The 25,212-nt window shown below is 36.6% G+C and overlaps 1 protein-coding gene across 1 annotated transcript in view; it reads left to right on the top strand.

Annotated features, from left to right (window-relative positions):
* Positions 1-284: 284 nt before the first annotated feature.
* Positions 285-25,212, top strand: part of Kcnmb2 (potassium calcium-activated channel subfamily M regulatory beta subunit 2) — a 285,567-nt gene continuing 260,639 nt past the window's right edge. The window contains exon 1 of the mRNA XM_042678898.1: positions 285-559. The gene's annotated coding sequence lies outside the window, so the exon portion shown is untranslated. The remainder of the gene's footprint in view (positions 560-25,212) is intronic.

Here is a 25,212-nt window from a genome sequence, read left to right as displayed (position 1 = left end):
TTTAAAAAGAGTTTTTTGTTTTGTTTTTGTTTTTTTGTTTTTTTTTTCTCCTGTAGTTAAGAGAGGATTTGGAAATTTGATCCAGTAGGCAGGATAGGGTGCTTCAGAAGGAAGTCTGAGCTTTCTCTCCCTTTTTAATATGAGAATTCGAAAGCAGTGGGAAGTGATGCTCCGCCTATCACGGCATTGCTAACAGACAGCCTATTACAGTATTTAATAAAAACAGAAACAGCATGCCTGTCATAGGCTAATAAATCCTACCTCCTGCACGCTTTCAAAACAGTATGAAGCAGCTTCAACCGAGCTTCCGATAACTAATTTTAAGCATGGCTGTCTAGCGTGCCTGTCACTCCTATTGTCCTTCCAAACTCTTTCAGACATTTTGAGCAAGGAGTATTAAAGCCATGAGTTAGCTGGGGTTGTGACATGAATGGTCCACGAAGGCTTTAGGCAGAAGAGGTAATGATGATTGTCCGTGGCTATTCGGAGGACTGCACTGGATCTCTGTCATTAAAAATTAAGTGTGGCTTTTGAGGAAGATGTGACAACTACACCGGAGGTAGGATTTGCATGTAAAACAAAGGAATCTGTTGCTGTTTGTGTTTTTTGTTTGCTCTGAGCTGTGGATGGGGAGAATTGCAGCCAGGTGCGAGTGAGGAGCAGCAAGGGGAGTGGGATTCCTTCTGCTTAGAGGAAAACGCCGTGGATAGTATTATGTTTTATGGCAGAAATGCCTCGAGGACAAACTGGCTCCAGGCTGGCTCGCAGCCTGCTGAGTATGCATTCCACGCTGCTTTCTCTCGTGGAGTAGAATGCTTAGAGGTCACGGAGAAAACAGTTTGCTTCTTATCAATGGTGCCAGCTGGGCTATTGAGAGGGTGGAGTGAAGACTTTGGTGGGTGGGAGGCATAAAGGTCCAAGGAAAATAGGAGCAAGCTATCCTTAACACTTGAAACCTGTTAGGTAAATATTTTATTGCCATGGCAAATGCGATTTGGTGGTCAGAGTGTAATTTAAAGGTGAAATTGGAAGAGAATGGTGGATTTTCCTGATTAAAAAAACTATTTCTGGTTGAATTTACTATTTAAAAAAACAGCCACCTTTGTGTCCATCTTGTGTGTTGAAAGCTGATCTGTTTCTATGGTTTGCTACAGCAAATCAAGAGTTTTAGACCAAAGAAGGGGCTTTCCCTCTGTCGCTACTCTGGTGTTTCAACAACTGCCGGGCTGCAGAAGGAAATGGTGATTTGCTAGAGGTTATGGAGTTGTTGTTTTACCTTGATTGTTTTAATGACTGAAACACGAAATTCCCCTTGAATGAAGGTAGTTGGGTTCCAAAGTCCAGTGGAAAATGAGTAGATTTGCTGGGGAAAGAAACTCACCTTGCTTTGTACTTTATATGGGATTGGTTAAGCACTATCCAAAAGGAAATGTCAGGAAACACGGACAGAGATTTTGTTGAATCAAAAGTGCAAGAATCAGAAACCAATGTTTCCCCAACTCCATCTGTGGAGCAAGTTTCAATCTTTGTCATTGCATGTGACCCTCAGTGAGAAGTGTTAGAAAGGCTATGAGTGATTTTCTAAGTGCCACTGATTATTTCCCTGGTAGACCTCACAAACTCCAAGGTGTAAAGATACTGCTATCTGAAAAACTCTCTAATTGGAAGCAATGATTTGGCTATAATGAATGGCAAAGGTATCTGAAATAATCACATATTTATGATTTACGAATGTAATATTCTTCACATGCTTCTATAACTTCTCTATTAAGGCAATGTTAGTGAAAAATCATTACACTGTGTTTTTCTACTGCTAAATACTGGAATTTTAAAGCTAACTGGGACTTTACTCTTGTTTGATGCAGTTGAGTTTATGTATTTGTGAGAAGCTGTCATTCACATGCAGTTGAAATCATTGCTTTGTAATAGTAGCATCTGTGCTTGAAAGTTTGGTTTCTGCTTTTTCTAAGTGTGATGGATATTACTGAAACCAGTCAAATTATCTTAGTTGCTGTTTATGTGAGCAAAAACACATGATCATGATAGGACTGTATAGAATTCCTGGTTCAACTATGGCATAATTTTTTTGCTTTTGTGTGGCCAGTGGAATGTGTGACCTTGACCATGTAAAGTCCCATTCTCCATCCAATTGAGCTCACCAGCCAAAAACCCATCTATAGTAAGAGCTTGAACTACACAGAGATATACATGTACCTTTAACTGTTATTAGAAGTTTATAGGTAGATAATGTTTTAATTGTCTTTATTAATTTCACTAATTTTAGAAGGAATTTCGTTGGCTGTGACCTTACCAATATGTCTTGTAATATCAAGTATTTACATTGGAGGTAATTTGTGCTGTGATAATCATTAATAAAAGAAATTATCTGGCTAAGGTTAAACTTATAACACTTCACTGATAAAATGACTTTTCACAATTTTCACAAATTTATTAGGAGAAATTCCTAGATTAAATCTTGCTGCTTTTTGTGGCTTGACAGCAAACCCACACAATGAAAAATAGAGAGGAAATATAACAAATTACTTGTCAGCTGTGAGGAAAGTTAATCTGAGCAATGTAGACAAATAATCTATTTTATGACACTAATTAATTTCATTGACCATTTACATTTAAATATCAGACACAAAATATTCTTCCTTTTCAGTTTCTGGTATTCAGTTTCTGCTATGTAACAATGACAATAACAAAAAATAGTCCTACAGAAAGTGAGGCTGGATTCCACATAGAAGAATACAGCTTTAGTCAACCTTAATATCTCTGTTCTTTAGTAACATAGCCACTGTTGTGAGCCACTAAGACACTTGGTACCCAGAGTTCTTCTTATTTTTCTGCCTCCTATTCACATGCAGTTATCATCCTACTGTATTGGAAGATATTGGAGCTGGCATTTCTTACACTAACACTTCTTTAATCATTTCCCTCCTCTAGTGGGAAATATGATGAAAAGTGAATCTTCAAAAGTATTCTAGGTATTAAATCATATAGAAAACTGTACTGTAATAAGATTTATAATATAATCTTAATTTTGTTTATTATATACATATGTGTGAAGGGAAAAACTTTTAAAAGTACACCAAAATACCAGCAGCAATTGTTTCAGTATGGTGTATTTTATTCTCTTTATTTGGATAGTTGCTAATTTTATATAGTTGTCACAAGAAAACATAGCACAAAAGTTTATCTCTGCCTTTTTTTCCAATCATGTTATCCTTTTCTCTTACTTAACACACACTGTGTCTTCACTCCAAATTCTGACGTTATTTGTCCAAACAGGACTGTGCAGGAAAGGCATTTGTCTGCCAGGACTTCCTTGGGTTTCTTGACATATCATGAGAAATTCAGCAGAGTCAGACTCCCAATTCTTTACTTGGATTTTATAGAAAAGGGGTGTGTGTGTGTGTGTGTGTGTGTGTGTGTGTGTAAAATTTCTACTTTTTCATAAACAAAAAATATTCTAACTTCTTTTCAGGTTCCTCATTGTGCCCTTGATCTTAAAATGTTACAGTATAAATGTATTCCTTTTCTATATTTATGTGCTTAGTGAGTAAAACCTAGTCTCAAGATCCACACACAGAGAGCTCACAAATTTCATTAACCTGGATGCTTCCTCTAGCCTCTGCACTTACGCATCCAACTGTATACATCCCATTGCCTTCCAAAGGTCTCACACTTCCCACGTTGAAATCAGATTTCTGATTTCCACATAGAAGTCTTCCCATAGTTTCCTCTCACATTCATAAACAGAAACATGAGTCCTCCTTGTTCAGAAAAGACAATAATCTGACAACCTTCTTTGAATCCTTTCTTTCATATATCATAGAAAAATCTCTGCCTTCAAACTGTATCCAAAATTTAAGTACTTACAATTTCCACTGTTTGTTGACAACAGATTAGTATACTTTTTCAGTAGTTGATTTGTTCCTTCTGCCTCCTTCTGCACCCCATCATACATTCAATTCTGTTTCCAAAACCATTGCTCATCCAAAATTAAAATTAAATTGTATCTTCTGCTCAAAAGCATGCATTCTTATCTGAATGTAGATTAAGGCCAAGTCCTTGAGGGGCCCACAGGACCAGCTTCTCCCACTTAAGTCACTCAGGCCTTCCATGCTCATCTTCACACTTGTCCTGTACTCTTAAACCTCAGGACCTTTGATTTTGCTGTAATGACTGCCTAGAAATTCTTCTACATAACCACTTGACTCTGTCCTTCACTTTTCTCAGGTCATTGCTATTAGGCTTCCTGTTTAGCAGGCACTCAGTAAGTAAGTGTCAAATAATTGAGCAAGTTGTTCCATATAGAAAGTAAATGTTTTCCTCATAAAAACTCACAAGCAGCATTAGATTCCAGGCATCAGGTTTTTAATATAATGTTAATATAACATTCTATTGCTTTTTTCAAAGAAAAAGATATTGAGTATCTTCAGGACAGTCAAGGAGGTTTATCAAAGAAATTTTCTTCTTCCTTTCTTCATAGAGGGGGAACACTATATCATTAATTTCAATCTGTGTGAAAGTAAATACAAATTCAATTTGTCTGAATTTCATCTAACCCAAATGATGACTTAAAGTTCAAAAAGGACATTTTTGTAGATCTCCTATACACATGAGTATGGATACATCCCTATGCTTTCTCTGTTTCTCTTTATTGATCAGGGAAGAGGAAGAGGGAAAAATTTAAAAACCCTGGGCTGGCATGTACCTCGGTGGCAAAGCGCTTGCCTAGGAAGTACAATGTCCTGGGTTTGATCCCAGAATCAAAAAAAGAAAAGACAAAAAAAAATTGAATACCTGTTGGAAGGTTGAGTTGAAATCAGTCTTCTTTTTTGAAGAAAAGAGTTCCAGTAGCCTCATAGCAATAGGAATCAGCCAGTGGTAATCAATAATGTCAATATTCATTTGCATTCTCCCCAAATAGCATGAATCATGTAACCATGATACTCTATCATTCACATGGTATATACTTTTAAATAATTAATGTATAGTTAGGGCAGTTGATTGTCCAAATCAGGTCTAAACAATAACCCCTCACTATTTCTAGAACAGTTTACAGAGGTAGTGTACAGAGGACACAGCATTTGAGATAAACACCAAGCTGGATCTCACCTCTACTTCACAGGTATGTAACTTTGGGTGAGTTTTAAAAATCATTCTGAGCCTCTATTTTCTCCTTGGCACATGATGATAATAATACTTCTTTGGATTGAAGATTAAATTTAATAATGTATGCCCCCCCACTAAAGTACCTGGTAGAAAGAAGCTGAAGTAAAAGATATCTTGTTGCTATTGTCACTTAATCCTCACAGCATTTCTCAGCAGTGATATCATACTTTTCCATTGAGCAGATAAGAAAACTAAGGTGTTGAGAAGTTAATCAAACTGCTCAAGGTCAGAGAGCTAGCAAGCTATTAAAATATACTTTTCTTTCCATAGACACTCATGATACAAAGAATGTCAGATTAACCATCAGTAATGTATTTAGTGGCTGAAAGCTGCAGTGATTATAGGAAATTTGTTTTAAGGAAGAACCTAAAGACAAAGCTTTTCTTTCCCCTCTGAAAGATATTTCCCTAAACATAAGAATGGAGTCAAACATTCCTGGAACAATTTAAATGATTCAAATTTGCAAATAGAGAAACCTCTTTTTCTAGACATGCAGTGACATGAAGTATTAGAAAACAGTTTTGTGGCGATGATAATCCCAGTTCTGCTGTTAACTGTTGTTCAATTTGTTGAGCCTCCTTCTCTTCAGCAGAACTATACCTGTGGTAATAAATAATATATAATAGTAATTATAAATAAATCATAAGGTATGAGATTTTAAAAAAATCTATGCCTAGCTATTAATACCATGCCTGGCACAAATTAAGTACATAATATATATTACCTATTTTTACTGAACTATCATTTGAGGTGAAATTATGAATATTTATTGTATATATTATGCCCTTAGAGAGTTTACTTTAAAATATTCTATTGTTTTTGGTTTTTGGTACGGCAATATCTTCAAATTTATTTAAAAAATTTTTTTATTGTGAAAATACTGTACAGAGGGGTTACAATTACATGGGCAAGATAATGAGTACATTTCTTATCAAGCATTGTAGCCTCCTCCTTTGTCAAATTTATTTTTTTTTATCAAAATAATAGATGTTAGCATCAATGTATTATTCAGGAGTTCAAGGCTTTGGAGCATTTGACCAAAACCAGAGACAGATTTTCCTGAGATGAGTGACATTTGCTCATTTCTCATTAGGCCCAAAAGGATAGAAGCAACTCTGGGAAAATATCTGCTTCTCTGAGATATCAAAGCTAATTTGTAGATTCAAATTCCTGAGACAAAACTTCAACTAAGCGCCTTTCCTCAGCCTTGTCAGGGTCCATCTTCTGTGTTTCCAATATCTTTCCTCTCTGGAGCCCCACTGGCTGAATCTCTGAGAAACTGAACACAGAATCTGACTGCTGTGCATAATGTGCAGGAAATTGGCAGTATTATTAATTATTCCATGTATAAAGTGACTATTTTTATTTTTATTTTTTTGTGGTTGTGGGGCTTGAACTCTGGGCCTGGGTGCTGTCCCTCAGCTCTTCAGCTCAAGGCTAGTGCTCTACCACTTGAGCTACAGTGACATTTCCAGTTTTCTGAGTGGTTTATTGGAGATAAGAGTCTCATGGGGTTTCCTGCCTGGGCTAGCTTTGAACCATAATTCTCAGATCTCAACCTCCTGAGTAGCTAGGATTATAGGTGTGAGGCACCAACATCCAGCTTGTTTTTTGTTTTGTCAGTCATGGGGCTTGAACTCAGGGCCTGGTCACTATCCCTAAGTTCTTTTGCTCAAGGTGGTACTCTACCACTTTGAGCCACAGCTCACTTCCAATTTTCTGGTGGTTAATTGGAGATAAGAGTCTCACAGGTTTTCCTGCCCCGGCTGGCTTTCATCCTTGTTCCAAAGACCTCAGCCTCCTGAGTAGCTAGGATTAAAGGGGTAAGAAACCAACACCCAGCATGACTGCTTTTTTATGCAAGTGTTTCATTAAATTGTTCAATAAAAAATTCTCCAATCACCTCTATACCAACTAACTTCTCAAATTTGAGGTCTCTGAAAGTTGGTCTGTGTAGTTTATGATTGCATTTTTATAGATGTTTTCTTTATTTTTTCCTCTTTATTCTGGCTATAATAGTACATAGTACTCTCTTTTAAAATATAGATATGTCATTGTCAAAAATGCCACAGCTTTTGATTTTTTTATTTTTATTTTATTTTTGTCTGTCGTTGGACTTGAACTCTGGGCTTGGATGCTGTCCCTGCACATTTCAGCTCAAAGCAAGCACTCTACCACTTGAGCCACAGTGCCACTTCTAGTTTTCTGGTCGTTAATTGGTGATAAGAGTCTCACGGACTTTCCTGCCCAGGGTTAATTTGAACCATGATCCTCAGATCTCAGCCTCCTGAGTAGGTAGGATTATAGGTGTAAGTCACCAGTCATTATAAGGCACTTTTCCTTTTCGTTACAAGATTACCTGTACACATTCCTTATGTCCCTTATCACTTTCTTCTTTAGTGTTCAGTTCACTATGTGTCCTCCATCCACCTTCATTAAATTGACAGCAGCAGTGGATGCTTAAGAACTGTTTGTTGAATGCATTGATGACATATGTATACTAGGTTTGTCAGGGTCTAGTTGGATCTAAGAAAGAAAAATGATCACACACTTCAGAAACATGGTACTGAGTGCAACTCATTGATACTAAGCAACCGTGGATCTGCTATGTGCTTACTAACCTCTCACTCACCTGTCCTATTACATCTTTTGATAGTCTCAGACTACATCTGATACTCTTTTTGACTACCTCAATTTCCTCCTTTCTCTATAATTTTGGCCTGTAGCTGCAACCCTATCTTTCTTATGCACATGGTGAGAATTTTCCTTCAAAGCTGACTTTGAGTCAGAAAACTCAGACAGCAGATGCATAAGCCCCTTTCTTGTCAAAGCCCCAGTGACAGTTGAGCAGACATGAAAATTTCCGCACAGGGGGAGGGGAGGGAAAAATCAGCTGTCAAGATGTCAAGATGATTGATTCCTTAGGAAAAAAAAGACAAGATGGTTATAGTGTTGAATAGGAGACCTTTGGTTTACATTGCCAGCATTTGTACTAATCAGGGAAAATGTCAGATAAGACCCACATGCAGATTTCTTGTCACCTTTGTGTTTTCCTTGAGGGTCAAACTAAAATTCTGAATGAGTCAGGTTGTGGGAACTCATTTTCTGTTATTAACAAAAACCATTCATTGAGTTTAAAAGAATATTTGGGTGCCAGTGACTGATCCATGTAATCTTAGTTACTCAGGAGGTTGAGGTCTAAGGATCAAAGTTTGAAGCCAGCCCAAGCAAGAAGGGTCAGTGAGACTCTTGATCTCCAATTACTATTAAAAATGTGTGAAGTAGAGCTGTGGCTTAAGTGGTAGAGCTTTGAGTAAAAAAGCTCAGGGCTAGCATCCAGTCCCTGAGTTCAAGCCCAAGAAAGAGAGAGAGAAAGGAAGAAAGGAAGAAGGAAAGAAAGAAAGAGAGAGAGAAAGAGAGAGAAAAAGAAAAAAGAAAGAAACAAACAAAGAAAGAGAAAGAGAGTGGGGTGGGAGGAAGGAAAGAAGGAGGGAAGGAAGGACAGAAAAAAGAAAGAAAGGTAGTAAAATACATAACACTTTAAACACTAATTTTTAGTCCAAGTATTTAGGTTGCAAATTTATTGCGAGTTGATACTGTGATTTCATAACTCTGAAGTAAATAGAACTATGTAAAATATAGTATTTTGTTACATTTTATTTTGTGCCAGTCCTGTGGTTTGAACTCAGGGCCTGGGATCTCTTAGATTTTTTGTTTAAACCTGGTGTTCTACTACAGCTCCATTTCTGGGATTTTAGTGGTTAATGGAAATAAGAGTGTCACAGACTTTCCTGCCCCCATGTAGCTAGTATTACAGGTGGTAGCCACCAGCACCAGCATGAAGTATATATAATTTTTAAAAATTACTTTTTGACTCTCAATACCTTTTCTTTCTCATTCTACCCTGAGGTAAAGCCAAAAGAAATCGGGTAAATGTTTTTATACTGCTTACTAGGATGTTCAACTTGGTATTTAAGATTCTACAAACTGCATATATCTCCTTTCCACACTGTGGTGTATATAGAAGTCTTAAGGAAGGAGAAGGCAAGAAAAACTATGAGTCTTTTCATTACTATTCCTAGGTCATATTATTCATGGGCTCTTCTGTGATTGGAAATAATTTTTAAGTCAGCAAAACTTTCTGTGTGAGATTTAATTTGGATTTTTTCCATATAAATCCATTATTATATACTACATATACTTGGAAATTTCCCTGAGATTTATAGATAAACAAATAATTTGATATCCTATAAATAATGTTTGATTGCAGGAAAGCTAGAATAGAATTGAATCTAGAGCCTTGTGCTTGCTAAGTAAGGGCTCTACTACTTGAGCCATGTCCCTATCTCTTTTTGTTCTGTTATTTTTTCAGATAGGGTCTCTTGTTTCCTCCCAGACCTGCTTCAGACCATGATACTCTTGTTTCTGCTTCCTGAATTGTTGGGACAACAGACAAATACATTCAGCTTATTAATTGAGATACAGTCTTGAAGCCTTTTTGTTTGATCTAAGCTCAAGCCACCATCCTCCTGAACACCACCACTTTAAATTCATGAAATTAAGACAACAGCAACTGAGTCAGCCTATTTCTATCAGACATTTTTAGTTGTGTGTGTGTGTGTATGTGTGTGTGTATGTGTGTGTGTGTGTGTGTGTGTGTGTGAGAGAGAGAGAGAGAGAGAAAGAGAGAAACTGAGGTCATGCACTCAACTTTCTTGATCATAACTGGCTCTCTACCGCAAGCTAAGTCCCAGCATTTTTCTTTTGATTAATTAGGAGTAAAAGTCATTTAGACTTTTTTGCCAAGGTTGGATTTGAATTTGATCCTCCAGGTTCAGCCGCTGAGTACTAGGATTATGAGAATGAGCCACAAGCAACTGGCTTATCAGACATTTTAAGACTTTTTTTTCCCACTCAATTTTCACTAGAAACACAGTAAAGGTCAAGTACCTGACTCCATAACTCTATCCACAGAGGTAGCATATCTTTCATAGTGAAATTCTTAGAAAGTTAAAAATAGCCAGCAATTCAAATGCAAATCTAGAATCTTTTCTTGCTTTGCATCAAATCAGAAAATTATTCTGGACATTTTGCATGTGATAGTTGATGAGAAGGAGTGCATTTGGTAAATGTTGCTCATGAGCTAATTCTTGAATCTAAGCTTGATTTCTCACAAGCATCTGAAAATTTCAGACCTCAAAATAATTGTGTAGTTCCACCAAACTAAGCTAAAATTTCCTTAGAGTGATTGTATGTCTATAGTTATTGTGAAAACATTGGTTGCATTGGACTTTTATTTTATCTTCTAGTGTATCCCAAATGAAATTAAAAGGAAAACAAGTGTTTGATTTTGAGTAGAATTTTTTTGCTTAATTTTAGCAGCAAAATTAAGACAGGAGAAATTATAACATTCTATCTGTAAGAATGACCAACAATTGGTGGAACTGTGCTTCCTAGTGGTTTTATTTGATTCTATGTGGTACTTGGCAAGAGCTTTGTGAGGCTCTCTATTTAGATAATTCAAGGTAACTATTTGCTTTTAAAATGTAAAAATAGAACAGCACAAGGGCTACTTCTCTGCAAGAATAAATCAAAAGAACCATTGACAGGGAGGGTGCATATAAAGGAGAAAGAAGGTTTAGATAACATTTTGCTCAATTTGAGAAAATATTTTTGAGTGTAGAAAAATAACAATAGCTCTGCTACATAGGCTAAAAAATGATTATAACCTACTTCTCAGTATTCCATTTCCCCATTGGCAAGTGGATTTAGTGTCTGCTGAAGCTAATCTGAAAAAAATCATATAAAGAAAGTAGATGTGCTCCGATTTATATGCTTCTGTGAAAAGTTGTCTGGGTATAATTTTGATTTCAAACACATGTTTAGTGCTCACTCAAAGAAAATTCTTTCCCACAGACTCTGAATGTCCACATTCTTTTCTTATTCATTCTCTATCGTGTTAAGCTTTAATTTAGAGTGCTCATTTCATGATTGCATTCACCCACTCATTCACTCAATAAATATTTATTGAACTTCCACTGTGGATTAGAAACTCTGACGATCAATGTGGTTACAAAATTGAGCTAAACCAGAAATAATCTCCTTCTCCCGTCACGCAGTTTAAATGCTTAGAGAAAAAAATACATAAGTTGAATACTCTCACAAATAATTCATGATAATAAATGTAATCGTGCTAAAAGGTTTTGACTTTGGAGACAATGATGTAGTCAAGGATGATAGGGAAAGTTTTTTTCCAGGGAATGATTGACACACAAAAGAAAAATAAAGTGAGAAAGTAACAATGGTTGAAGAGAAGCTTTATGCAACATTTACTAGGTACTATGTATGTTTGTAGATGTGTGTGTGTGTGTGTGTGTGTGTATGTGTGTGTATGTGAGAGAGAGACAAAGAGAGAGAGTAAGAGAGAGAGAAAGAGAGAGAGGTAGAGACTCAAAAGAGTTAGAGGATAGAAGACAGAGATTTAAGACAGAGACAATTACAAAGAAAGTTTTACTCTCTGTAAGATGACAGGATGGTGGGTAGGAGGAGAATGATTAGGAATTACCTAGAGTTGGTGATGAAGTAAATTTTTATGTTTTCTATTGTAAAAATACTGTACAGAGGGATTACAGTTACATGAGCAAGCATTGTTGCTTCCTCCTTCTTTTTCCCCTACCATCCCTTTCCTCTCACCTCCATAACTACACTACCTGCCTCCCCACTACCTACATTGTAAAGTTCATCTTTCAACAGTGTCTTGTACATCTCATTGTTACAGTGGATCAACCTGTATCCCTATTTAAGCATTTGGTTTTTCCCTTTCCCCTCCCCAAATTAGAGAAGTATATATACAAGATGCAGGGCACCAACATCAAATACAGTGAAAACAGGGGTTACACCATGGGGGAGGAACATACAAAGAAACAAAAAAATCACCTGGTAATTACAAACATGTTAGAAACAATAGCAAGAAAGAAAAAACCACTTGTGTCTCTATTTTGGGGTTCATTTCAATTAACATCATCTTATATGGTCATATGAACATAGAATTTGAGGTTTTCTGCTTGTCCCAGATATATACTAGTTATTTTTTTTGCAGCAGGGTCAGGTTGTGGGCCCTGAACTCTGGGCCTGGGCACTGTCCCTCAGCTCTTCAGCTCAAGGCTAGCATTCTACCACGAGCCACTGCACTGCTTCCGACTTTTTTTTTCCTGCTTATGTGGTGCTGAGGAATCGAACCCAGGGCCTCGAGCATGCAAGGCAAGCACTCTACCACTGAGCCACCTTCCCAGCTCCATATACTAGTTATTGCACATAAGGGAAACCATGGGACCTATGTTTCTTTGGGCCTGGCTTGCTTCAATTAATATAATTTTTTCCAAGTCTTTCCATTTCCTAACAAATGGGACACTGTCATTCTTTCTGATGGAGGCATAGAATTCTATTGTATGTATATATATACATGTATATATATATATGTATACATATATATATACATATATATATCACATTTTCTTGATCCACTCATCTACTGATTCATCTGTGTTGGTTCCATATCTTAGCTATGGTAAATAAGGCTGCAATAAACATAGTTGTGCTGGTAGCTTTAGTATGGTCTTGTTTGTGATCATTTGGGTAAATGCCCAAAAGTGGAATTGCTGGGTCATAGGGGAGGTCTATGTGGAGTCTTTCGAGGAACCTCCATACTACTTTCCAAAGTGGTTGAACAAGTTTACACTTCCACCAACAATGCAGTAGGGTTCCCTTTTGGCCACATCCCCTCCAGCATCTGTTTTAGAGTTCTTGATTAAAGCCATTCTAACTGGATTGAGGTGGTATCTCAATGCTGTTTTGATTTGCATTTCTTTTATAGCTCAGAGAGTATGTCTATTGGCCATTCTTATTACCTCTTCAGAGAAGTTTCTCTTTAAGGTTTTAGCCCATTTATTTATTGGGCAGTTGTTTCTTTGAGGATTTGTTGTTGGGGGATTTAATTTCTTGAGTTTCAAGTATATTTTAGATGTGAGACCCTTATCTATTGTATGGCTACTGAAGGTCTTCTACCAATCCATAGGCTTTCTATTGATCCTGCTAGCTATGTCCTTTGCCATGCAGAAGCTCTGCATTTTCATGCAATCTCATTGGTCCAACCTTTTTTTGAATTTTGTGTTTCTGGGTCTCTATTAAGAAAATTTTGGCCTGTGCCAAGGAGACCTAGGGTTTCTCCTGTTCCATCCTGTAAAGTTTTCATGGTATCTGCTTTGACTTCGAGGTCTTTGATCCATTTGGAGTTGATTCTGGTGTAGGGTGATATATAAGGATCTAGCTTTAGTTTTCTACAAGTAGTTAACCAATTTTGCCAGCACCATTTACTGAAGACGCAGTCTTTCTTCCATTCTATTTTTTTAGCGTCATTATCAAAGATTAGGTGGCTTTAAGTCTGTGGGTTCCTTTCTGGGTTTTCAGTGCTATTCCATTGGTCCTGAGGTCTGTTCTTGTGCCAGTACCAAGCTGTTTTGATTACTATGGCTTTGTAGTAGAGTTTGAAATTTGATATTGATATTCCTCCAGCACTATTCTTCCTGTAAGGATCATTTTTGCTATTTGGGTTCTTTTATTGTTCCATATGAATTTTTGGATTGCTTCTTCTATTTTATTGAAGAATGAGGTTGGAATATTGATAGATATCACATTGAATTTGTAGATAGCCTTGGTATGAATTGCCATTTTGATGATGTTGATCCTTCCCATCCAGGAGCATGGGAGGTTTTTCTGCTTCCTAAGTTCTGTTTTGATTTCCTTTTTCAGATTTTTAAAGTATTCATCATAGAGGTCCTTCACTTCTTTGGTTAAGTTAATTCCTAGGTATTTTATTTTTTGTATGGGGCTATTACAAATGGAGTTGTTTTCCTAATTTCAGCCACACTTTTCTCATTGTTGACATACAGAAAAGCCATTGATTTTTGCTACTTTGCCAAAGTTTTGGATCAGCTCAAATAATTTGGAGGTGGGGTCCATGGGATTCTTTAAATACAAGATCATGTCATCTGCAGAAAGGGAGAGTTTTACTTTCCCTATTTGGATCCCCTTTATGTTTGCATCTTGTCTTATTGCTGTAGCTAGGCATTCTAATACTAAATTGAAGAGAGGTGGAGAGAGTAGACATCCTTGTCTTGTTCCTGAGTTTAGAGGAAGTGGCTTTAGTTTTTCGCCATTAAGTATAATGCTGGCTGTAGTTTTGTCATATACAGCCTTTATTATATTGAGAAATGTTCCATGGACTCCTAGTTTTGATGAACTAAATTTTAAAGAATGTGATTAAAGAAGGAAGTATGGGTAACTGTCTATTTTTGACTTGAATAAATACAAAGATGGTGATGTCATGGAACATTGCAAAAGTTTTAGCATTCCCTTCCATTAAAAAAAAACATTTTGAGTCAGGAATTGGTAGCTCATGCCTATAATCCTAGCTATTCAAGAAGCTGAGATCTGAGGGTCTCAATTCAAAACAAGCCTGGACAAGAAAGGCCTCAAGGCTTTTATTTCCAATTAACCTCCACAAAGATGGAAGTAGAGCTGTGGCTCAAGTGGTAGAGTGCTAGTGTTGAGAAAAAAAACTCAGGGACAGCATCTAGGCCCTGAGTTCAAGCCCAAGACTAGCACTCTCTCTCTCTGTCTCTCTCTCTCTGTCTCTGTCTGTCGCCCTCTGTCTCTCTCTGTCTGTCTCTCTGTCTCTGTCTGTCTCAGTCTGTCTCTGTCTCTCTCTCTGTCTTTGTCTCTCTCTCTCTCTCTCTCTCTCTCTCTCTCTCTCTCTCTCACACACACACACACACACACACAGTGTGTTTGGTTTTCTGGATTCCTCGTTGAAATCCTTCCTTCATGTCAATTATATTTACCTGTTTAACTTCCCAGGACTCTTCCTACAATATGGTTTTTCCTAACTTTTCCTCTTTGCTAAATCATTTTGCTTTTATACTTATCTTAACTTTTTCGTTATTTGCAAATGTTACCTGTCTGATAATGTTACCCTGAGCCATCTCCCGAGCAGTGCCCTAGTTCTCAGACCCCAGTCTTTGCATAGTAAATATTTCCTGTGGCTGCCATCTTTAGGCTTCAAAATTCAACTGTCAAAACTAAACTTTTTTTGTATATATTTTTAATTGTAAAGATACTGTACAGAGGGGTTACAGTTACATATGTAAGGTAATGAGCACGTTTCCTATCATGCATTGTTACCTCCCCCTTTTTTCCTCTACCATCCCTTCCCTCCCCACCTCCCCATTCCTCCTCACCCCCAAGTTGTAAAGTTCATTTTCAACATAGTATCTTGTACATCTCATTGTTACAAGGGGTCAAGCTGTATTCTTGTTTCAACATTTTGTTATTTCCGTTCCCTTCCCCAAATTAGAAAAATGTATAAACAAGATGCAAAGCACCAGAATCAGATATAGTGACCAAAGGGGTTATACCATGATGGAAGAACATACAAAAGAAACAAAAAAAAACCCCACATAGTACATTATAAGTGCATTAAAAACAACAGCAAGATGGGCTGGGAAGGTGGCTCAGTGGTAGAGTGCTTGCCTTGCATGTATGAGCTCCTGGGTTCGATTCCTCAGCACCATATAAGCAGAAAAAGCTGGAAGTGATGCTGTGGCTCAAGTGGTAGAGCGCTAGCCTTGAGCTGAATTGCTGAGGGACAGCGCCCAAGTCCAGAGTTCAGGCCCACGACCAACCCAAAAAAAAAAAACAGCAAGAAAGATAAAACCTCTGTGTCCCTAACTTGGGGTTCATAGCTTTTGACCTTTTCTGCTTGTCCTGGACATATACTCGTTACTGCAAATAAGGGAAACCATGGGACCTATGTTTCTTTGGGCCTGTTGTGAAGACTTGATAATTTGAACCTGTATCATTTTTCTACTCACTATATCACCAGCCAGTAATTGTTTTTGAATCTTCCTCCAGCTCTAGACATACTTGATATAAGTCCTACTAAAGTTTCCTTATCTATCTGTTCCTTTTCCCTCTCTACAAGTAAAGGATCTTTGACCTCACACCTTGATTATTAAGAGTTTAATGGCTGACTTCTTCCTTTCCAGTCTGGTCTCTTTCAAAGTATCATCTTTCAATCATCTGAAAAATACTACCTGAAGAGCTATAAAAAAAAAAAAAAAAAACAAGAAAAGCAATTCATGTAGGCCAAATTGAGTTCATATCTTTTGAGGATAAGACCTGGACGTTCATCAAACAAAACAGGTAGAACTATCATATATTCATTATGAGAAAACATATTCTAATATCTTCCTGTCCTCTTTTTTATGTAAATCTTCCCCCTGAATAGTTTCCAAGCACAACTTGATCATGATTCATTCTTCATTACAGACTTTAACCAAAGTTTCCTGAGAATGGATGATAAGATCTTCCAATATGTGGTATCCAGTTAAATTTCCATACTGCTCTTCATTCTTACTCATTTCTATTATCCTTTATTGCAACGGAAGCCTATTTGCCACCTATGAAATATGACTGTCCTATACTTGTAACTTTCTATATCCATACCATGGATTTCAAGCACATAGCAAGTGTCTTATTTCCCCTCTCATTTCCACCATGATCACCAATGCCCTCACAAGAAAAGCCTTCCCTCATTCTTCTTTCTTTTTCATTTCTTGTCCTCCATGCTAGAATTTATATGTTCAATTTTCAAACTATTTTCATAGGCTATTTTCTTTTTCTACTTAATGTATCACATAGCAAAAGTATTTTTTCATGTTTTTTCTTTTAATTTTGATGATTCCAGAGATCAAACCAAGGGCCTCCTGTATGTGAAGCAAGCACTCTACCACTGAGTTACACTCTCCCTAGCACTAGTTTTTCTTTTTCTTTCTTATAGTTACACATGGACAAAAGATACTATGTTTTGTAAAACACTGGATTCATGGATCATTAAGCTGTGTTCCATACCCATTAATGTGTGTCTTTGGGCAAATCATTTATCTTCCTTGTTAAAAAGGGACAGTATCAGTTATCTTATAGAACTTTGGACAGTAAAATTTGAGATGCTGTCTAAAATGATGAACCATCTGTAATGATCAGTATACAATTATTTTCAGCTACAAAACTGACCATTTCATTGTACTTCTATATTTCAGAATATTTTTCTTTCAATATTATTTTATTCCCATGCTACATTTTGCATTCCATTCACACATCAAACCCTTGCTTGCTGATTATATATTTCAATGCAATTGTGGTATCAATTTTGTCCTGAAGACAGAAAAGAAGTAGAGAGAAGGAAGAGCACTAATGTCAGGCAAACAAACTATAAATGCACCTCAGTGCAGTGCTGATCCTTGTCTGTTCTTTTTTTCGAAGCAGGTGAGCAAACAGCAAGTGTAACAATAAGCTGTTTTCTAATGAGAGAGTTCTGTTAAGTAAAGGTCAGCAGGAACAGCAACAACACTCATTGTCTCTTGTTTATGGTCCATCTGAGTATCCTAGAACTTGCTCAAATATCTCTCTGGTGCATTGCCTTACTCCGGTTTATCTAAATCACATTATACTCCACTTTGCTTGGGATATTTTTCCTCGTTAATCAGAATACTAGTGGTATTTTTAAATATAATAAGGAAAATAAATATTTTGTTTCTTGGGTAATTTCTTCTGTCCCCTTGCTTTACTGGGGGAAAAAAGCCAAAACCAGAACAAAACAAAACAAAACTCTTGCCAGTGAGCCAAAGGTCAAAGTTACAATGACTATAAAAGTAAATAAAAAGATTCTTCCTCATTTTACTTTATTTCCTTCCTAATTTATCTTACATTTTATTATTCTATTTCCATAGTTTTTAAAATTAGCATCAATTAGTTGTTGTACACTGGATTTCATTTTGACATGTCTATATGTACATACAGTTTCCCTCTGTCTCCACCTCTCTTCCAATTTCAACAAGCTTCATTTTTCCATTTCCACACATGTATGTATTCTGACAGCAAATAACATAACTAAAAAAATTTTTAAGCAATTTAAGTAAATAAGAAATAGTTGATATTGTTTTTTGTTGCTTACTTTAGCATTCTAGGCGTAGCAGGCTAAGTAAAAAGTCTTTGTCCAATTCTTCATTTGTTAAATAATACTTGACTCCACCAAGATATTAGACTGAAAGTGCTCCAAAGAAGAATATTATGCTATCAGGAGTGAGGAGTGGGGCAAAAACCATAAGATAGTACTTAGGAGGTTCTTGTAATAGAGAAGAATTTCAAATACAAGTTAAGAAAATGACAGAACTCCAGGATGGAGCTTTAGTATTAGAGGGTTCATCTTCTATTAATTTTTTTTTAGGGCTGTGAATGTAGCTTAGTGGTAGAGTACATGTCTAGTATGCTTGAAGCTCTGGGCTCAATTCCTCAGTACCTCATGAACAGAAAAAGCCAGAAATAGTGCTGCAGCTTAAGTGGTAGAGTGCTAGCCTTGAGCAAAAAGCTCAGTGATTTTGCTCAGGCCCTGAGTCTAAGCCCCTGGACTGGCAAAAAAAATCACCACTATGTTTCTATTAAGACACCTTTACTACCACTTCTGTGCCTTAATTTTTTCCTCTGTAAACTTAGGCCACAAGGCCTGCCACATGAGTCTCTGAATACATGATACTCTACATCATGATTGCAAAGTAGCTGTTATAATAGAGATGTCTGGTGATGTTACTATTTCTCAGTCAATTGTCTTATCAAATGTTACAAGTGGTTCAAAGAGGAAGAATTTTGGATTTTGTTTTGTTGGATTTTACTCTCTGGAAAAAGAAGTAGGAAATTATTTTTCCCAAAGAGTTTAGGAGCCAAAAACACATTGAAATGTCATTAGAGAATTGAGCAAATGGTAAAGGACACAGACTACTGTTAAAGAAAAAGTAAAAGCACAGGGTGAGAGCAGCTGACCCAGGGACAATCACAACCTATAATACAGAAGTGGTACAAATACACTTGGTACAAATACTCTTGGACTGGCATGTTCCCCACTAAGTAGATTGAACATCAAATACACTCTCAATTCATCTCCTACCTTTCTCAAGACTCTGTGTAATGAGCATCATCACCCTCATTTTGGTCAGAATACATTGAAAGTACTAGAAAATTCTTCCCAGTTCCTCTTACTACAGGCCACTCTGCCTGTCTTATCAGCTGATTCTCTGCCTTTGGAACCCAATTCACCAATATGTGTGTATTTCCAGAAGGACTTAGGTTCAAAAACCATGGAGAAATAGTTGTTTATTTGGGTAATGTTTGCTTATTAACAATAAGACTTTTAAAATGCTCACCCATGTTACACATGTGTAGAATACTGTTTAGGCAGGCATTTTACACAAAGTCAACTATAGCTTGGGAGCCCCTATTGAGTTTAAGAATTGTGTTAAAGATATTACACACATTTCAAGTTTACAACAACACCCAAATCCTCACTTTGTATTTGTGAATATTGAAATTCAAGAAAAGGAGATAAAATTGTACAAGATGAACAACTTGTATGTGGTAAAGCTGCGTTTCATGCTAAAGTTAGTTGGCTCCATATGCCTTTAAATACATACTTGACAACTGATGGCCATTGGACACACTTCCGGGCTAGGTGCTGGGGGTACTGTATATACTTCAACTGTTCAGAGATGGATTGTGAGGTCCAGGAGGGCCACACTCAGACACTTGGGCCACAAAGGGAGGTACATGTCTCATGCACAAAGGACTTAGGCAGCCAGCCCAAACAATCTGCTTTCCTGTAGATTAAGATCTATCTTTGCTGTCTCTATACTGGCTGGATAACCCCCTGAGGTGTGTGTTGGTCTTCATCCAAATGCTGACTTAGGTTTATAGACATGATGCTAAAATGATGACTATGAATAAAGACTTCTCTAACAATGCTCCGACCACAATGCTGAGAACAAGTGAATGAGAAAGGAAATCTGGGCAACTAAGCAAAATGTTTTACAACAGAGTTTGCATTTGTTTTGTCAGCACATCTTTAAATTGTTGTCTTTTAGTGTAACAAGTGAAGAAAGGTTCTATTCTTCCAGAAATCTCTAAGATAATTCAGATTGACAACCCATTTTAGATATTATGTCAATTATATCCCCCTTAATCTTTCCTTTATTTTTCCCAAATATATCAGCAATATTGTAAGTTTTCTTTTCTCTATCTCTCATGTTTCCCATTCTAGGTTTAATTTCACCAATGTACAACCTGGGCAAGTTTTCTGACAAATCACCTTTCTCAAAATAGATAAACTCTGAAATATAGTTCTTCCTATTCCTATAGGGTATTTTTGTAGCTGTTTTAATTCAAACAAATACAATACTTATCCTTGTTTTGCTTTGCCTTAAATTGTAGAAATTCTTACACTCTCTTACCCTGAAATTATTATAATTTGTATTCAAAAGCAGTGACCTAATAAGTTACAAATTTTAAGCCTCAGCAGTCGGTTAGATTTATGAATAAATGCCTCAGTCATTTCTGACAGTTCCCATTATGGTGTTTAGATTTCTTTCTTCTTTGCTAAGTAAATCAGACTTAGATGTTATCCATGTTTCAAAGTCATAATAAGACCTAAGGGTTTTTTTTTATTGGTAGTGCTTTTATAAAGATAAGCAAAAAAAATTGCCCTGTGCAGTATTATCTTGGCTGGGTTTTTGTCTCTGCTTGTCAACAAGCTTTCCCTAACATGATAATGCTTTAAGCTATATTCACAAAAGCAAGTCAATTTTAATAAAACATTAAAGTAGAATTAAACTTGAACTTTCACCTAAAGCTTCTAAATTGTTAAAAGTCAGTTAAGATTTTTATAGATAAACAAAATTTGAGGAAAGAAACATTTCTTTTATTGACCCACCTAAGTGTCAACTGGCATTATACTAGAAAAAATACTCAGGTTCGAGAATAGTCTGATGTGGAAGTACTTACAAGATTTGATGAAAACATTTCAGAAAAATGGCCAGATACTGACCAGCATAGACTTTTAAGATTATCTACTAAAACCAGCCAGATTAATAGGCAAGATATTTGAATGAATGAGACAGAGATTCAGGAAAGAAAAAGAGGTTCAGGCTAAGGCTAAGAATGTTATTTAACACAAAGCAGTTTCTGGTCAGCTTCAATGATTTAGTAGTAGTGTGTAGTTTTTAAATTTGGTTTTCCTAAAACTAAAACTTTTAGAGTAAATGAGGGTAAGCAGAGGAAAGAGGACAGATAATTGGAAAAACTAATTGAAAATCAATACACCACAGCCAATTGCTTTAATAAGAGCGATTAGAGCTAATAATAGCTAATATTGTTGACTATTGATGTGTCAAGTGCTATGCAGAACACTCTTCATGCACATGTCATTTTGATAACAAAAATAGACTAAAAAACAACCCCGATGATTTTTCATATGAAGAATTTGAGGTTCAGGGAGCTTGTCCAAAGAAACAGAGTTAACAAATGGTAACTAGACTCAAACTCATGTTGTTTAATCCTGATTCCAGAGTCTTTACACTGAATCAGCATTATAAAGAAATGCCAAAGCCCTATTCAAGTAACAATTTTCAAAGTACATGATTGCAGCATATGAATGAATTAGTAATGAGGATTTAAACCTTAACTATGAGTCTGTCTTGGAGTCCTCTCTTAAAGTTACAACTGGTACCAAAATAGCATGGAATCAACACAGGTTCTCTAAATGGACAAATGTATCAAGAAAATGTAATACACACACACACACACACACACACACACACACACAATGGAATTCTATGCTTCCATCAGAAAGAATGACATTGTCCTATTAGGAAAGGAAAAGACTTGGATAAAATTATATTAAACAAAATAAGTCAGACCCAAAGAAACAAAGGTTACATGGTTTTCCTCATTTGTAATCAGTAGAATGGGCCTATTAAATGTACAGGTAAACCCAATGGATAGCAAAATACAAAAAAATTACACTTGGACATGATTAAACTTCTAAACATTCACACAGTGATACCAAAGGAGGACTTTTGTAACTATAACCCTGCTATACATCACCTTTACAATAAAATAAGTAAATAAAGATAATTAATTAAACCTAAAAAAAAAAGGAAAAACAGAAAAAAAAAAAACCCAAAGGTAGGCACCAGTGGCTCACTCCAGTAACCTTAGCTACTCAGGAGGCTGAAATCATGGTTCTAAGCTAGCTGGGGCATAAAAGTCCTTGTGAGACTCTTATCTTCAATTAGCCAGTAAAAAACTGGAAGTAAAGCTGTGGCTCAAAGTGGCAGAGCACTACCCTTGAGCAAAAAGAACTCAGAGACAGGGCCCAGGCCCTGAGTTCAAGCCCCATGACAAACAAAATAAATTAAAACCAAAAACCCCAAAATAAAGCCAGCATCTCTATTCATAATTTGCTGTTTTAGATGGGATTTATAAGCCTACCTAGTGATTAGGAATTTTTGAGAATGTTTATAAGCATATGTTCTTAAAGAAAATAAAGGTTTATGGGCTGGGAATGTGGTTTAGTAGTCCAGTGCTTGCCTATCATGCGTGAAGCCCTGGGTTCGATTCCTCAGCACCACATAAACAGAAAAAGCCAGAAGGGGCACTGTGGCTCAATTAGTAGGGAATTACGCTTGAACAAAAGAAGCTCAGGGACAGGACCCAGGCCCTGAGTTCAAGCCTTAACACTGGCAAAATAAAAAAAAGAAGATGAAGGTTTTATTTCCTCATCAGAATAACCTGTTTTGTTTTATGTTGTATTTTTGGATGGAAGAACAGATAACCTCCTTGATTTAGTTGTTTGTTAATTATTTTTTAAATAATTAGTTAATGAGTCTCTTTCAGAAGAAGCACTTGAGAATTTGTATTTCTTAAAAATAAAATTTTCAGCCTGTGCCAAGGAGACCTAGGGTTTCTCCTATTCCATCCTGTAAAGTTTTCAGGGTGTCTGATTTGACTCCGAGGTCTTTGATCCATTTGGAGTTGATTCTGGTGCAGGATGATATATAAGGATCTAGCTTTAGTTTTCTACAGATTAACCAATTTTGCCAGCACCATTTACTGAAGAGGCTGTCTTTCTTCCAGTCTATTTTTTTAGCTCCCTTATTGAAGATTAGATGGCTATAGGTCTGTAGGTTCATTTCTGGGTTTTCAATTCTATTCTGTTGGTCCTGAGGTCTGTTTTTGTGCCAGTAGCAAGCTGGTTTGATTATTATGGCTTTGTAGTAGAGTTTGAAATTTGGTATTGATATTCCTCCAGCACTGTTCTTTCTGTTAAGGATCGTTTTTGCTATTCAGGGTCTTTTATTGTTCCATATGAATTTTTGGATTGCCTCTTCTATTTTATTGAAGAATGAGGTTGGAATATTGATAGGTATCACATTGAATTTGCAGATAGCCTTGGGAAGTATTGCCATTTTCACAATGTTGATGCTTCCAATCCAGGAGCACGGCAGATTTTTCTACTTTCTAAGTTCTGTTTTGATTTCCTTTTTAGGTTTTTAAAGTTTTCATTATAAAGGTCCTTCACTTCTTTGGTTAAGTTAATTCCTAGGTATTTTATTTTTTGTGGGGCTATTACGAATGGAATTACTTCCCTGATTTCACCCATGCTCTTCTCATTATTGGTATACAGAAAAGCCGAAATTTCTTAATAGAGACCCAGAAACACAACAAATCAAAGAAAGGTTGGACAATGGGATTGCATGAAATTGCAGAGCTTCTGCATGGGAAAGGACATAGCTAGCAAGATCAATAGAAAGCCCATGGATTGGGAGAAGATCTTCACTGAGCCATACAACAGACAAGGGTCTCATAACTAAAATATACCTGGAACTTAAAGAAACAAATCCCCCAACAACAAATCCTCAAAGAAACTGCCCAATAAATAAGTGGGCTAAAGACTTAAAGAGAAACTTCTCTGAAGAAGAAAGAAGGATGGCCAATAGACACATGAAGAAATGCTCAACCTCCCTAGCCATAAAAGAAATGAAAATCAAAACAACATTGAGATACCACCTCACCCCAGTTAGAATGGCTTTAATCAAGAACTCTAATAACAACAGATGCTGGAGAGGATGTAGCCAGAGGGAACCCTACTGCATTGTTGGTGGGAGTGTAAACTTGTTCAACCACTTTGGAAAGCAGTATGGAGGTTCCTCAAAAGACTCCACATAGAGCTCTCCTTTGACTCAGCAATCCCAATTCTGAGCATTTACCCAAAGGATCACAAACAAGGCCATACTAAAGCTACTAGCACAACTATGCTAATTGCAGTCTTATTTATCATAGCTAAGATAGGACACCAACCCAGATGCCCCTCAGTAGATGAATGGATCAAGAAAATGTGGTATATATACACAATGGAATTCTATGCCTCCATCAGAAAGAATGACATTGCCCCATTTGTTAGGAAATGGAAAGACTTGGAAAAAATTTTATTAAGTGAAGTAAGCCAGGCCCAAAGAAATATAGGTCCCATGGTTTCCTATATTTGCAATAACTAGTATATGTCTAAGACAAGCAGAAATGGTCAGATAAGTTGATGTTAGGTAAAATTAACCCCAAGATAAAAACTCAAATGGTTTTTCTTTCTTGCTATTGTTTCTAACATATTTATAAGATGATTTCTATGTTGCTTTGTATGTCCCTCCCCTATGGTGTAACCCCTGTTTTCACTGTATTTGATGTTGGTATAATTTGGGGAGGGGAAGGGAAAAGACAAATCGTTTAACTAGGGATACAGGTGGACCCACTGCAACAATGAGATGTACAAGAGGTTATGTTGAAAAATGAACTTTACAACTTTGACAGGGGCAGGGGAGATGGGAGAGCAGGGATGTTAAAGGGAAACAAAAGAGGAGGCAACAATGCTTGGTAAGAAATGTACTCATTACCTTGCTCATGTAATTGTAACCCTTCTGTATGGTATTTTCACAATAAAAAACTTATTAATGCAAAATAAATAAATAAATAAAATTCTCAGAGTAGGTAAAATGTGCTCATACCTGTTCCCAGGTATTTGGGAGGTAGAGATGG

The sequence above is a fragment of the Dipodomys spectabilis genome, unplaced genomic scaffold (assembly GCF_019054845.1).
Source record: "Dipodomys spectabilis isolate Male_0828 unplaced genomic scaffold, ASM1905484v1 ptg000050l, whole genome shotgun sequence".
Taxonomy (NCBI): Eukaryota; Metazoa; Chordata; class Mammalia; order Rodentia; family Heteromyidae; genus Dipodomys; species Dipodomys spectabilis.
The sequence above is the reverse complement of the archived record's forward strand: the minus strand, read 5'-3'. Positions and strand labels throughout refer to the sequence as shown.